Source organism: Pantherophis guttatus, chromosome 2 (assembly GCF_059756535.1).
Source record: "Pantherophis guttatus breed Tessera chromosome 2, ASM5975653v1, whole genome shotgun sequence".
In the NCBI taxonomy this organism is placed as follows: Eukaryota; Metazoa; Chordata; class Lepidosauria; order Squamata; family Colubridae; genus Pantherophis; species Pantherophis guttatus.
The window spans coordinates 135,476,260-135,491,804 of NC_142064.1; the positions used below are offsets into that span (position 1 = coordinate 135,476,260).

The window sequence follows — 15,545 nt, forward strand, 5'->3', positions numbered from 1 at the left end:
AGAATGATCGTGACCAGGAAGAAATATGCAATATGCAATAGAAAGTACTTTGTAAACTATGGAATTAAATTATGGCTCCTTTTTTTGAATTCTTTTTAGCAAGTAATTTAGAACAATCAAAAACACAAGCATTTGAGATTTTAGACAGTTTAGAGCAAGGGTGCTCTTTAGGGGGGGCTTGCATGTCCTATACCCATGATGGCGAACCTATGGCACGCGTGCCGAAAGTGGCATGTAGCACCCTGTGGGCACATGAGCCATCACCCCAGTTCAGCTTTGCCGTGCATGCATACACACCTCCTGCTGCCCAGCTGGTCTTCGGGTCTCTGCTGTGAATGTGCAGGGGGCATGCGGGGGGGGGGGGCATGCATGTGCGGGGGTGGGGCGCACGTGGGAGCCACATGTACATGTGTGGGAGGAGCATGCAGGGACACACATGCATGTGTGGGGGCTGCGCGTGCATTGCATTTTTTGGGTTTGGGCACGCACTTGCGCATTCGAGCTTGCAAGTACATGCTTTGGGCACTTGGTCCGGAAAAGGTTAGCCGTCACTGTCCTATACAATTTTCAGCAAGCATGCAGCTGGGAGTTGTGGGAATTGTGATCCAGCACACCTGGAAGGTATCTGTTTGAGGAGTCCTGCCTTTGGACAGGACGACTGTTCTAAATGTTTCCCTGATGATTCTCCACAGAAATTATTTTCATTAGACTCAGACTTGGTTCAAACATCACACAAAGCCGAGGTTTGTTGAACAACTCAGAACTGGCTGTGCTTTCTAGTGTTATCCTTGTTTCTCAGGATAACACTAGAAAGCTGGTTTAGTCACATTCATATTAAAGTAACTATCTTGGGAGGGGGTATATTATGATGCTGTCAAGTTAGCTATCATCTGTGTAAAAATGTGAATCATTTTTAGGCAGGCAAGCATTTAATTTAGACTTAGTCACAACAACAATGTTCAAGATAGCTCAAAAGGTACTTGTAAGACATCAGCTCTGCCTATTATGACTACAGCGATCTTCCTTCTCGACTAGAGTTTTATTTGGGTCAACAGCTCCTGATATTAAAACTCTTACATCCATAATGGTCCAAAACAATTTGAAATGTAGGATGAAAGACAAAACATCATCTAAATACCACATGGAAGACAATTAACAAGAGCACCAACTCAATAACAAAAGAGAACATAGTGGTCACCGTGTACCGTTTTATTGCACAGGTGACAGACCTAAAAACAGGCAGAGCTTAATTACACCATAATGGCCCCTATTTTAATATCTATGGAGATTCTCAGTCATCCTGGTCACGTCTGTCACAAAGGTGGCTTTTCAAAAGAGAGCTGGACTTCTTTTGCTCAAAAACTGTTCGCTTCTCATCCAAGCTTCTTGGATGACGCTTGGATGAGTACTGAAGCGTTCAGAACCGAAGAAACTTCTTGGATGAGAAGCAAAACAAAGAAAGTCCAGTTGCCTTTTGAAAAAGCACCATCTTAGTTTTTTTGTCCTCTGGACACTCCTGAGAGGATGACTGCATATTATTTCAAGATATGATGAGGCATCCCTCTTTGACTGTGCCCAAGAGAGGAGACTTATTTTTGGGAAGAATAGCAAATCATGTGAAAAACATAACTTGGTTCTCCTCAGAAGGTGACATTTGTTCTCTTCAGCATTTAGAAACAAGATAAAAGATATCTCTCATCTGATAGGGCATTATTAGATATTTTAATATTTCTTTTATCATCCATTAAAATATTTTAAATAAATTGTTGTTCTTTTAAGTTTTAGCTATCAGGAGTACTTGCCAGAATAGAAAAGTGAGGTAGAAACTTGTGGTCACAAACCAAACCAACATCATCTGCTTAAAGTGGCCAGTTGGCAGTGTGTAGTAATCAAACTAGATCAACAGGTGGCAGCATTGAGTTGATTTTGACTCAGAACTAGCTACATGGATGGGAGACCATGAGAAAATCCCAGGAAGTAGATTAGATCAGCAAATTGGAAATAACCCCACCAAACACTGTATTCTCATCCTCATTTCCATACTGTTACCATGATGACTATACAGACAAATCAAAATCAGATACTACAGTCCTTCATCTCTTAACAGTTGAGCTTTATTTACCATATTTATCCAAGCCCTGAGTCGACCATGATTTATGGTTTTGCTGGAAACCAACATTTACTTTGGGCTAAACCTGCCCCATTGTGAACAGTGGGTTTGCTTTATGACTACCACAAGAAAATATCATTAAAAGGGTCCAGTCCCATGGTGATGATCTGCTTTATGCTTTATGATCATAACTATGAGGCCCTCTGTAAAAATTATTAATAGAGAGTGGAATCATTTTTTTAACATCAATTATGTAGGCAAGAGTTGATGTTCAGGGAATATAGGTAGTCCTTGACTTATGACCACAATTGAGGCCAAAATTTGTTAAGTGAGACATTTGTTAAGTGAATTTTGTCTCATTTTATGACATTTCTTTCCACAAATGTTTAAGTGGATCACTACACTTGATAAGTTAGTAACCCAGTTGTTAAGTGAATCTGGCTTCCCCTTGTCAGAAGTTCGCAAAAGGTGATCGCATGAACCCAAAACACTGCAACTATCATAAATATGAACCAGTTGCCAAGCATCTAAATTTTGATCACATGATCATGGGAACGCTGCAAAAATTGTAACTGTGAAAAATGGCCATAAGTCATATTTTTCAATGCTGCTGTAACTTTGAACAGTCACTAAATGAACTGTTGTAAGTGGAGGACTACCTGTAATATGTAGATGTCAAACTATCTGGAGAGTTCAACCAAGAAAATTAGAAGGAACCAAAACCTGAGACTGTTTATCTTTGTTATGCATTTTGGTAACACCACATAAAACATACTGCCAAAAACAGATTTAAAAAGGGGAAGTTATGTAGGCTCACATGAAACAAAATCCCACAAAAACAGAAGTTATTCTTAGGGTCCCAGATCTCGACTTTCACTTTTTAATGTTAGTTATACATTTAACTTTTAAGAGGAAGGATTCTCCATTCCTGTGATGCATCTTTTTACTACCATCTCTATGTGGATTACCTGTTAATTTAGAGATTCTCAAAGTGGGGCCACTGATGACTCATAGCAGCATCCCAAATTCACCAGCCAGAGCTGATTTTCAGTGTCACTAATGACCCACTTTAACTGGAGTCCACTTGCCAACATACCCCCTGCCTCAACCTGCAATTAAAGCCTTAATTTTGGATTACATCCTTGGTAAGACATTTTTTAAAACTCTTTTTAAATGGGGGGTATAAAAGTATATACAACTGCACTTATTACCAGTATTTTATTCACCAACAAATGTTAATTTCCATGCTCTTAGACATAAGCACAGAGAGAGGGTTTGTGTTTAATTGTGGGATCCCCACATTTTCTAAATTAGTGTCCTACAACTGTAGCAATTTGGGGGAACAGTGTGATAGATGAAGCTGCTAAATCTTTGAACAGAGGCAAGATGGATTGTTTCATTGTCTATATGACAGTTCTGTTCCTTTTGCTTTACTTAAGTTTACTGTTGGAGATCCAATTGATTCACTTTCATTTTATGCAAGCAGCCTTGAGGAAGTGAGACAACGTTCTCTCAATGCTTCTGTTCAAACATCCGCTTTGGTGAGCAAGATTTAGACCTGAAATACTAGCTATTTTTACTTTGTGTGTCCCGAACTATTTTTCCTGCTGATAAAAGTTTCCAGTGCCAAATCATAGCTCCGGCTCAGCCTGACTTTTAACTCACTGGCTCCCTCTAGCGACCTCTACTGTAAATACAGTATAGAGTATAGGAATGTCTCCTCTTGAGGAACTTTCCTCTGCTCATAGGATGGGGGAGTGGCAGATATGACACACTGTTTCTATTCCCATCATGACTGGAGAGTTGAAGGCTAAGAGTCAATAAAACAATAATTCCACCCAATCCTGTGAATCATCTAAGAGAAGCCAAGATATCCCAAAGCACATAGTCTCCCTCGGAACCTTAAAGTCTAGATTTTATGTCCTGCTTTAACTGATTAGTGGCTTCCAGCAAGTTATTTTTCCTCTCACTTCCGTTCTAACAGGGGTAGTGATAATTACCAACCTTCCCTGCACTTCATGGTTTTCCTAAAGTAAGAATTACCATAATAATATATACAAGAAGGGTTTCCCTCCTCAAAAATTATTGCTAGAAAACCCGAAAGCTCTTATTTAAACATGATTTTCCAAGGATTTGTTTGGTTTCATAATGCCACTGGGAAGTCACAACCAGTTGCTACAAAATGTAGAGTTCATTGTTTCTAGATTACATGATTTTCAACCATTACTGACCCAGTCCAGTAATCTTTTTGAGTTTTGGAGGACTTTTGAGCTTGCAACGTATTATTTAGATGCACAGTTGGCAGTTGATATTAACAAAGGGCTGAATGGACTCTGTTTCAAGGCAAATAACACAGCGCCAACAGAACTAAAAGTGATACCTATAGTATAATGGTAGAGACGACCAGTTAAGCTGGGCTTGATTACAGGCAACTACATAGCATATAGTTTCCTTCACAATAATATAGAACTGGTCTGCCAAATGCCTTCTTCCAGGATGGTTTTCAATTAACCAGTTTCTTCTACACATCAACCTAGGATTTCCTAGTTGTCTCCCATCCAAGATCTAATCCTACAGAGCACCTTCAAAACCAAGTCAAATCATGCATACCCACTTTGAATTTATTCTACTTCAGCTTAAGCATTCTTTTGCACCAGCTTGTATCGTTTAAAACCCTGTCACTCAAAAACAGTGGTGAGGTAGATCCCAGTGCAGTAGTGTTGTGATGGCAGGGTTAGAGTTAGGGACAGACAACCAGGGTCTTCCTCAGAGAATGAGCTGAGCAATCAAGCACAGGAGATACCTTTACCAAGCATCTTACTTCCTTTCAATCATCTTAAGGCTTTCAAGTTTAACACCTAACTGCACTGTTAGATAACTACTTCCCCAGACAACTCCTCTGATGGGTTGGGACCTAACATGGATTGTTTCAGTGGTACCATCCCCCCCCCCCCCCATTTGAGTTATTTTCAAGCAGCCTTTCCCCAAATTACAATTCCTGGGATTTACTATCAGAATATATCTGGAAAGCACCCGGTTAGGAAAAGTTGTCTTAAAAGAGAACAAAATGGCAGTGAGAAAGCAGACTGAAGTTCTGTAGGAAGTAATAAAGGAAATGAACAAATATAAACTCCAATCTAGAAGCGTGGCACTTAAATCTTAACAACAGACTACTTTCCCCTCAACTGTAAGCCATCCCGACTTCCCCTTCCACAGGCCAATAAACTAAGTAAACTCGGTTCCCCGACTTATTTCAGTCTAATCGTCTGGTGGCAGGGCTAGGATTAAATCTAAGATTCCGGGGGGTTGGTTTGGAAGCGAAAGAAAACTTGAAAGAAAAAGAAAAAAAAAAAAAGGAAGCAAAGATGCAGTTATCCAGAGTAGGCTGGATCTCTCTCTTTCCAATGAAACCTCAGCTATACGAACACCCCAAACGCCGGAGCTACTCGACTTAGCTCGCAAGTTGCATTTTGTCTGTCCGTCCGTCCCCGTCCTCGTCCCCCCCCCCCCACGGTCCCCTCCCGGGTCTGGGACGCGAGATAACCGCGGCTTCTTCCAAGAATGGAACGCTGCTAAACCTGCAAAGCTCGGCGCGCCGTCCAGACCAGAGCAAAACGCCTCCGAGCCTTCGCCCCGAAGTCCGGCGACACTCGCAGAGGTCACGCCACGGCCAGACCCCCGAGAAACACAAAGAAGAGCTTCCAAGAGACTCACCCAGCAAAGAGCTTAAGAAGAGGTCGGGCTCGGAGGAGCCACTTTACGCGCAAAGCTGGCAATAGTGGGGGGGATGGAGCAGGCGAGGTCTTGGAAGGAGGGAGGGAAGGAGGGGCAACTGCCTGCCTGCCTGCCTGCCTGCCTTCTCACCTGCAGCCGACCTCAGGCGAGGCGGTGGGGAACTCCGCCGCCTTCGGCACAGGTGTAAGCGTGCTCCGGCTTGCTGGGTCCTAGCGCCGTAACGTCACCCACGAGGAGCCTAAAAAAACCTCGCTTTATCTTGACGCGGGAATCTCATCCAGTCTCCGTTTTGTAAGTTTCAGGCAGCGTTCAAGAAATAAACGGACGGATCGAGCGGGTGGGGTGGAGAGTGGGGAAGAAGTAGAAGAAAAAAAAAAGGCGGGATTCTGAGGGTTGTTTGCTTAAAAAAAAAAAAAAAAAAACTACCCCAACCGTGTACCATTTTGCCACGCACGCTTTCTTTTTCTGCGGCCAAAGGAAGTTAACACAGTTGTGAGGTCTTGGTTCACAAAAAGCCATTGTGTTTGGGGGGCAAAAACTACACGCTCAGTGTTTTGTTTTGTTTTTCGCGCGCACGCACACACACACACACACTTCTTGGTTTACTCAAAAAATAATCTCATGCGGTTGGGCTACAGAGGTTCCAAGTTGCCAGTTGTATTCATGACTCAACTTGTAGATTAACATTTGAGCAACTGCACACACTGAAGACAGCTTTTTAAATTGGTTCTCCGGTGACCTGCTGACTTAGTGCCTATCAGGAAAAGGTGGAGATCTTTAAAGACCAAATGGAAAGGGTTTGCACAACATGCTAACTTGCATCCAATGCACTGCGGTGGGGCTTGGCGTGACGGAGTTGTGAAGTAGGGTTTCTGACCTAACATCTGGCTTATTCAACAAACCACATTAAATTAAATCATAATACAATATATTAAATCTCCAGTCAAGACAACCTTAGATAATTAGTGCCTTGTAGAGTAGGTGGAGTTCAACTTCCAGAATCTGCAGCTCCCACTGCCGAAGGTTGGGGATGCTAGGAATTTATTCAGTAGATTTTTATTCCACTTTTATTACTTTATAAGTATATAGGTAGTCCCTTAAGTTAAAACCATTCATTTAGTGACCGTTCAAAGTTACAACAGCACTGAAAAAAAGTGATTTATGACTGTTTTTCACACTTAGAACTGTCACAGCATCCACATGGTCATGTGATCGAAACTCAGGTGCTTGGCAACTGGCATGTATTTATGACAGTTGCATGATCCCAGGGTCATGTGATGACCTCATGATTCACTGAACAACTGCAGTGATTCGCTTAACTCTGGCAAGAAAGGTCAAAAAATGGGGTAAACCCCACTTAACAACTTCCTTGCTTAGGAATGGAAATTTTGGGCTTAGTTGTGGTCAAGGACTACCTGTAACTCAAGGAGACAAACATACCTAATACTCCTTCTGTTTTTCTTACAACAACCCTGTGAGGTGGGTTGGGCTGTGAGAGAGTAACTAACCCAAAGTCATCATACCTAAAGCGGGACTAGAACTCACGGTCTAGTAGTAGTAGATCGTGGCACCTTTACCACTACATTAAACTGATGTACACTAATGGCTGCACAGCTACAGGTTTTCCATTCCTATCAGAGCAAACTTTTGCAGGTCCACCATTGTCTGTGCAAAGAACTGATGCAGTAAGAGCAAGAGAAAGGAATGGCTGTCACTGCAATGGCCTTTTGAGGAAATTACATTTAAGATAGTTTCAGTCTAAGCGAGCGTGCTTTTTGAGGATCAGCTGAAGAAGAGAATGGAGCCATGCTGTGGCTTTTCGATCTTGTTTTTGGCATCCCAGGAGCTTTTACCTGACCAGGTGGAACCACAGTGGCATAGGCAGGCCTTAGTCAAGCCCATCACAGCTCTTGGTGTGTTCTACAGAGGGTGAATATGGTGTGCCTTTAGGAAGCACACATTTCTGGTTACTGTTGGAAATGTCTCTCTTCCAGTGCCTCATAGTATACAGAAAAGGAAGACCTAAAGTCTCCTCATCTGCATTCATGTGTAATCTCCACCATTATAACATTTCAAGTTATTATTTTAACTTCCTTAGGAAAATCCCATGAGGAAATGTCCCCTCAGGGGTTCTGTTTTTGTGGCACTGCAAGGCTAGCCAGAGTTCTGTTATAATTTGGTTTCCTTCTTTTAATTCTCCCTCCCAGAAATAATTCATGTTTCAGATTAGGGATGTAGCAAATTTCAACCCTCTCTCCCTCCAGCATCCATCTTTCATTTATTATCATACACTGCCCAGAGTTGCTTAAGATAGGCGGCTACATACTTCTTTTAAATAAATGCTAGATGTAAATATGAATGTAAATATGAATACATTCATGTTTACTTAGTTTAAAATGTAAGTAAGTACTGGTACATTGAGAGTATATTTCCTATCTTAGGTCAATGTTATAAGCATTTGATCAAAGCCCTAGTAAGAAATAAGATTACCCAGCAATTGGTATCCTTTCTAGATAATAATTTGGCAGTCAGTAAATTTTTTGGAAGAAGGAAATTATATTCTTATTGGAAGCCTCTCTCACAAAATGATTATAACAGCAGATGGCTACCATTTCTCTCTCTCTCCTATATTATGGGGGTACAACTGCTCTGCCCTCAAGAAGCCCTTCTCCAATACATTCATCTAGTGAAAAGCAATGAGTAAGTAATGCTTAAAACCCAGTTTAATTCAGAGACATGGCATGCAAGCCAAGTCACTTGAAGAAAAATAGGCAAAAGCGAGCTGGAAAGATAAAGGAAATGGTGGAAGGCCACTTCTACACCATACTAAATTGTTGAAAACAGTTTGAGCCAATCAGTACTTTCTTCCAACTGGCCAATGGGAACATGGTATTTCACTGGGAATCCCATATTCCCCTCCATATTTTGAGTGTTGCAAACTGTACGTTTGCTCAGTCATTCCTTTAAAACCCCAAACAGTTGCTATTAGGAGAGACAGAGCGAAGCCACTGAGGTAGTATTCCTCTGCTCCATAACCAGTGATTGTGAAAATGATTCAGCAACCACGATGCTCTGATGGCTTAGTTTCTATAAGGGAGTGAGGAGCACTTGGCTTGAGACCAGGAGCTGACGGAGGAATGATTATGTTCAGGGGGAAAACTATGCAGACAGTTGTATAATGTTTCTTCTGATGGGGCAGGCAGTTTCCCTTCACTGGGAGCACTCACTTTATTCTTTTTACTGGGATTTCCCCTCTTCCTTCTATGGTCAAAAGCCCACTCCAAGAGAGGATGAAGCACAGAATTGAGATACTTTAGGGCAGCACATAATCGGTGTCAGAGATTTAAAGGAGAAGGCTGGTGGCTACATAGAAATGGTCCATATGAAATAAACGATGACATAATTTATAAATAAGATGGTTTAATGTATACAGTAGAAAATGGCAAGTTATAAAAAAAAGGATTCGTTTAAAGGCATTTCTTTCTTTCTCTCTCTCTCTCTGGCTTTTTCCCAGCTGATTCTATTCTTTAATTAGCTTTCTGGAAGTTCTACTCTAAATTTGGAATATAAAGGAAATAAACACTAGGGAAAGAGGTGTGTGCTCATTTAACATATTTGAGGCTGTTGAGAGACAAATATGAACAATGTTTCCTGAGTCATGATCTTATTTTTGGTAGTTGCTGAGCTGCCCTTTGAAGATTTCCATGATTACTGGATAATGACATTAAGTATATAATAATTTCAGACTATGGACCCCTTTTCTGATCCACACAGGTTTTTCTCTCACTCTTCCCTGTATGCCTTGATTGAACTAAGAAGTCTTCAACTAACCATAGTTTCCCATTGTTTCAGAGCTAGGAAACTGATGATCAAGTTTGGAATAAATCTTTTTATTAAACCATTCTTCAAATGATCTGAAGATTCTGTCTTGTTTTCTGATCATCTTTGTTTAATGGGTCACATAATAACAGGAAATATTAATATTTTCTAATTTAATTTTAATGCTTGCATATCTCTGATGGCATGTTAGAGCTGGATGAGATTGTAAGTACTGAATTAGAAGTTCTGCGACTTGCTTTTTGCTTATTAATCATTTGAAGTTGGGAGCAAATGATTATCCTGCAGAGCCTAACACAGAAGCTATTATAGTTATTCTAATATACCTAGAGACCCCTTCCTTGGCATCCAGCCAGCTTCCTGCCTCAGCTAATCTTTTTAATTTTTAGATTGATTTGATTTTATAGCCTAAACAGGAAATTGGCTCCTGTAAAGGAGAATGTCAACCTCCTGGGTTATCTTTCTTTTTACAAATGCCTCTGGACTGGTACACATACTCAGAAACACACCTATACATACACATACACATACAGACCCATATATATGCATACAGACATGTGTGTGTGTGTAAAGAGTATTTATTTTTTTGAACTTGTATGGACCCCTGGTTTGAAAGAGGAGTCAAAGAGGCCATCTATGTCAAAATTGAACAGCCCTCTCTCAACAGAGGGTGACGGATACAACATTATCTATCTCCAGTCTACAACACAGTCCTTTCAGCAATTCCAAGAAGGCTCCATACCCATTTGCACCACTCAGGCGACCCTGAGGACACAGATAAACCTCCAGGTAGCCTCAACGACTCTCTAAAAGAATGCAAATGACCAGCTGTCTTCAAAGAGTATAAATCCTTCTATTCCTCACCATCCAATCAGAGCTGAAGAAGCTTCTTGGATGAGAAGTGAAACATCTTCAAAAGAAAAACCAGTTGCCTCTTGAAAAAAGCACCTTTGGGACAACCATGACCTGGACGACTGAGAATCCCCATAGATATGGGCCCAGAAGAACAAAAGACATTTTGGGTGAATGACTTGAATTTAATACATTGAATTTTTAAAAGCAGAAATACTAATGTGTTCCAGGTTGAATGTTCTTATATGAGAAAGATAAGTTTTATCTATTATAGTTATTGACAAAATTTAATTCAGGTGCAACAATCCAAATTATCTGCATTTCCTATTCTAATCGTTTTATGTACAAATTATAGCGGCAGAACTAATATTATGATGGATGTGTTCCAAAGTCATGAATGCTTGAGAAGAAAATATATGCATCATACATCATCCCAGATGATATACAAATTCTTCACAGTAGTTAACAAGGTTTTAAGCATTGGGCTTTAGGCAGTTTCTTTCTGTTGCCAGTATGCTAATGTTAGGGGTTGACTGGCCATACCCCTGAAGTAATGTAGATGTAGATATGAAAATGTTATTTGATTGATATACAATGGCAGCAGTGTCACAGAATCTTTGGTGGATTCCAGTAAAGATTTTTTTTTTATTTTTCTTCCCTACATAATTCTGAGAAATAACTGTTGTAATAAAATCCATCCATGTCATCGCCATAACGTCATGCAAATAGATTTGAGTTTTTCTGAATCAAGGCACTAATGATATTTCAAATCGAACGCTCCAGTTCTGTTCTCCAACACATTTCCAAAACGTTCCTAAAGATTATCATCAAAGACATTTGTGACCAGATTTTGAAATTAGCTGAACAGTCAATAAAGAAAAAAGTTTGAGTCACATCATGATTTGGTTTCTGCAAAGAATCCATTCCCACATGTAGTTGAAAGCATTTAGGCTACACAACTGCAAAATCCCAAAACTGGTTTATATCGCCACAAATTTCTAGCTTAATGCTTTAATCACTTCACCAAAATGGTTCTTAGTACCTTAGTGTATTATTGTTCTTATCATCTGGAATTATCTCCCTTCTAGAGATTTGAGTTGGTCTTAACCTTCAGGAAAATATTGAAGCCTTGGTTGTTTTTTGTCTTGCCTGTTTTCTCCTTTTGGTCTAATTTGTTGTTTTGGGATTTGTATTTTGACCTTCTGGTCTGTTATACTCATTTTAAATGTTGAGGATTTTAACTGTAAGCCCCTCTGAGTCATTTAAGGGTAAATGCATACATATTGTTAGTTCCTTCAGTAATTTATCCAGTAAATTTGTCATTTATGTCATATAAAATTTTAGTCCAAAATGACTGCTCATAATACTTAATTGTTGGTATGTGAACTATATGATATATTTATTTTAAATTAAACTGTAGAACTGTGTTTGCTAGTAGATTCAAGAATCCAAAAGCAAAATTAAGAAGTATTTGCCTTCCTTTCTCAATATTCATGCAAAACAAGAATGGCCAAGCAATGCCTTTTTAAAAAAGCTTTTTAAACATGCTCCTTAATTGACTGAGCCATCTCTGAATTTCTGTATTTGCCTATTCATTCTTTCTTGCTGCCAGACAGTCTTAACGAAGTATGCTTTTGTTAAACATATTTCATTATTTATCAGTAGCCCTTTTCAAGCTGCAGCATCCTTTATATGTTTATATTTCTAGTGAAGTCGTGTCAAACAAAGGAAAATTATGGCATTTTCCCATGGCACTAAGTTCTAAGCCTGACCATTATGATTGGAGACATTTTTGTTGAGGAAAAAGGTTTAGTATTGACTAAATTGTCATTCTTGCTTCCATTGTTGCTTATTTCAGATCCACTATTGCTACCTGGGCATGTTTGCTTAGAAAATCTAAGCAGGTGGTTTCAAGGCTGAGAAAGGAGAGATTGAAGATATTTACCACTGAGCTTCCAAGCTAAAAAGATTTAGGGATGTTATTTAAATTAAGCAGTGTAGGAAGTTAGCACCCACCCCTTTCGTAGAAGAATGAAATATTTTGGGAAATATTAAAAAGGCGAATATTATGATTCCCTGGATGAGAAATGGAGAAGCATGTTTTAAAGACAAAGCAGCTCCCACCTTCCTGCCCCCCACCCTTTGTTAATGGGCCAGAGGCAGAAACCCAATCCTTTGTCAAAGGCCATCTGCAACACAATGGGGCCCATCTTGCAACAGAAACTCACCACATGGCACCTGGGAAGATTACATCAGCCAGCAAGGCGAGCTAAGACCCCCACCCCCTGGGAGTCTGACAACCAATCAGGATACTCTTTTTGGGCCCCAGGAAGTTCAAAGCCAGAGAGAGCATAAAACCCAGGGACTCGCTATATCTCACCCTCCTTTTCTGTTCAGGAACTCAAGCCATGTGATCCTGTCCACCATTAAACCATCTTTCCAAGCAGTCTCCATGTTTCCAGTGTCTTTTTCCCCACTTGGAGCTGAACCCAGAAGGATATTTCTTCCTACAGTAGCAACTGAGCAGATTGAGATCAAGTAAGGTAAGTGTTATATTCAGAAAAAGCTTCCTGCAGTAAGGGCATGCCATTTCTTCCACCCCATTGTGATTAGTCCTTGACATGTTTGGACTTGCTTTATATGGTACCTTTAGTAGAGTTGTGTTGCTGCTTCATCACCCTTACAACTATACAGCCCAAATGTCCTGCTGAAGCCTGAGTGTATAGGTGCCCTTTCCTAGAAAATCTTTCAAAACTATTTTTCATTAATTGGGCTGAACTAGCTACCATATTTTTCAGAGTATAAGATGTACTTTCCCCCCCCAAAAGAGGGTGAAAATTTGGGTGTGCCTTATACACTGAATGTAGCCCCACCCACCCACCGGCCCCCACCCTTTGGCCTCTGTCTTCCAGAAATTTATCTCCTTGCAGCAAACAGCAATCAGCCTGTTTCAGCTTCACCACCGCCTGATTTAGCACAAGCAGCTGATTATCGGTTGGATCAGCCTTCCAACCCTCAGCTGTTTCAGGCTACAGGGATTGCCATTGCCTATTGCTGCGCAGGCCTCCACTGTTTGCTGCAAGAAGACAAATTGCTGGGAGGCAGATTTTTTTTCTTGTTTTTCTCCCCAAAAAAGGTAGGTGTGTTTTATAGTCCAGAGCATCTTATACTCCAAAAAACACGGTAGATACAACCCCTCAACTTCCTCAGGAGGAAGGGTACTGAAGCAAAGCGGTGACTAGTGTATTCCAACACACGAGCATCCTCAATGAGAGCAAAAGGGAGCAAATGGTAGCATATGTGATGATTCATTACACAAATGCCACAAGTAAGGTACTTGCATTAGATGTTAAGGGGCAAGGACTAATGTGTGCTGGCATTTGTGCAGTGATATCATTGTATGTGTCATTGTTGCGGTTTATTGCAGAAAGTGCTGCTTCAACCATCTAAGCCAGTTATTTTTACATTATTCGTCAAGATGAACCTAAAGTACTTACTTCACCCAGTAGTCAAAGTTTCAAATAAAATTACTTCTTCACCTATTCTTAAAACTAGAAAAGTAGATAAAAAAGAGAAGCTTTATTTGGAATTTCAATCCTCTGTGTGATATATATGAATAATTTCATCGTACTTTGGTTTCTTGGTGAATAATAACAGAAATCCTTTGTATTATTTATTTCCTAACAGAGAATTAGTTTTATTAAGAATTTTTGAACACGGTAGAATAATTGCTGGTTAGAGGTTCACAGGTTTGCATTACAAGCAGATAAGGCAACAATCCCAGCCATCCTCGCATGAAAATAACCTCTTTTTTTATTTGTTGGTTATACACCTATTAACAAAGTCTCTCTGGAATTTCCTCCATTAAACTGTGAAGGAAAGATAAATGTCAATGGATTGAAAGGGAATCTGTTTTCAGTTATCTTCCAGCCACAAAGTTTTCCTCTTATCTTTCGCTATTCTAGACCTTTGCTCATTCAAAAGTTCTTTTATGACAAAGAAGAAGTCTTAAATTCAGAATATGAAAAAGTATCAGGTTGTTCAGTAATTAGGGGCAACACATAGAATTCAATGTTATTTTTTAAAAATAGCAACTTTGAATGTACAAGAAAAATTAAAATATATATTTACTGTTCTTTTTTCTAAATAATTAAAATAACTGTTCCATTAACTTCCATTAAAATGGAATTAGGACTTTCTCCCCTATCAGCGTCACATGAATTTATTGCAGTTAAAGTCCAAAGGTCATGAGGATCCGACAGCTAAAGGCAGTGCTTTTTGTCACTTGTTGAAAGGCATAGGTATTCAGCAGTTTCCCATATTATAAACTCTATTCTAGGTTGAATGCTTTCTGGAGCAAAACAGGTTTTTGTGTTGCAATGGTGTTTGACGCACAACGCTGACATTTCAAGTTTGTCTCTTCAGCTGCTTCAGAATTTCCCATTTTTGTAAGTCAATAATATAGAGAAACCAAATTAACTTGTCTGACTGTTGGAAAGGACTAACCTATAAGATCAAAGGTATTAGGTATTGGCTTGGATTTAGGTATAATCCTAAATCAAAGCCAAGGCCCCATCTTGATAACCCTTATACCGTTTGTGATATAATTAGCTAAACTAGCCTTTTGTAATCTGCCAGATTATTTAGGAATCACTTGAAAATAGAACAATGCAGTTGTTTGATTATTGCCGCTTTATTTTAAGAGTAGTATGAATAAAAGTGTGCTCTAGGTATGTGTTGGTCTGAATAAATTATGTTGATACTGCTAAAGTTTCCCATTCTGTTTTTTCCTTCTGATATAATACAGATTTTACAACCTGTTTCCAATCACAGGCAAGCAACAAACTCAGAATTTTTCAAGCCTCTTCAAGGAGAAACAGCATTGGGAGACTGAGACATAATAGGATGTGCATTTGGGCCTATATTTCTTAAGTTTGATTTCAAAAATAGAAAATCAACACACATTAGTCTTAGTGAATCTGTATCAGATATCTGCTGATGAGAACTCAGA

General features: G+C 39.7%; 1 protein-coding gene across 3 annotated transcripts in view; it reads right to left on the bottom strand.

Moving 5' to 3' along the window:
- GALNT6 (polypeptide N-acetylgalactosaminyltransferase 6) overlaps positions 1–6,051 on the bottom strand; it is a 75,489-nt gene extending 69,438 nt beyond the window's left edge. The window contains exon 1 of one of the 3 annotated variants that reach the window (XM_034412233.3): positions 5,975–6,051. The gene's annotated coding sequence lies outside the window, so the exon portion shown is untranslated. Of the gene's footprint in view, positions 1–5,824 lie in introns of all 3 variants that reach the window. The other 2 variants (XM_034412232.3, XM_087886817.1) reach the window with 2 other exon arrangements.
- Positions 6,052–15,545: the final 9,494 nt, after the last annotated feature.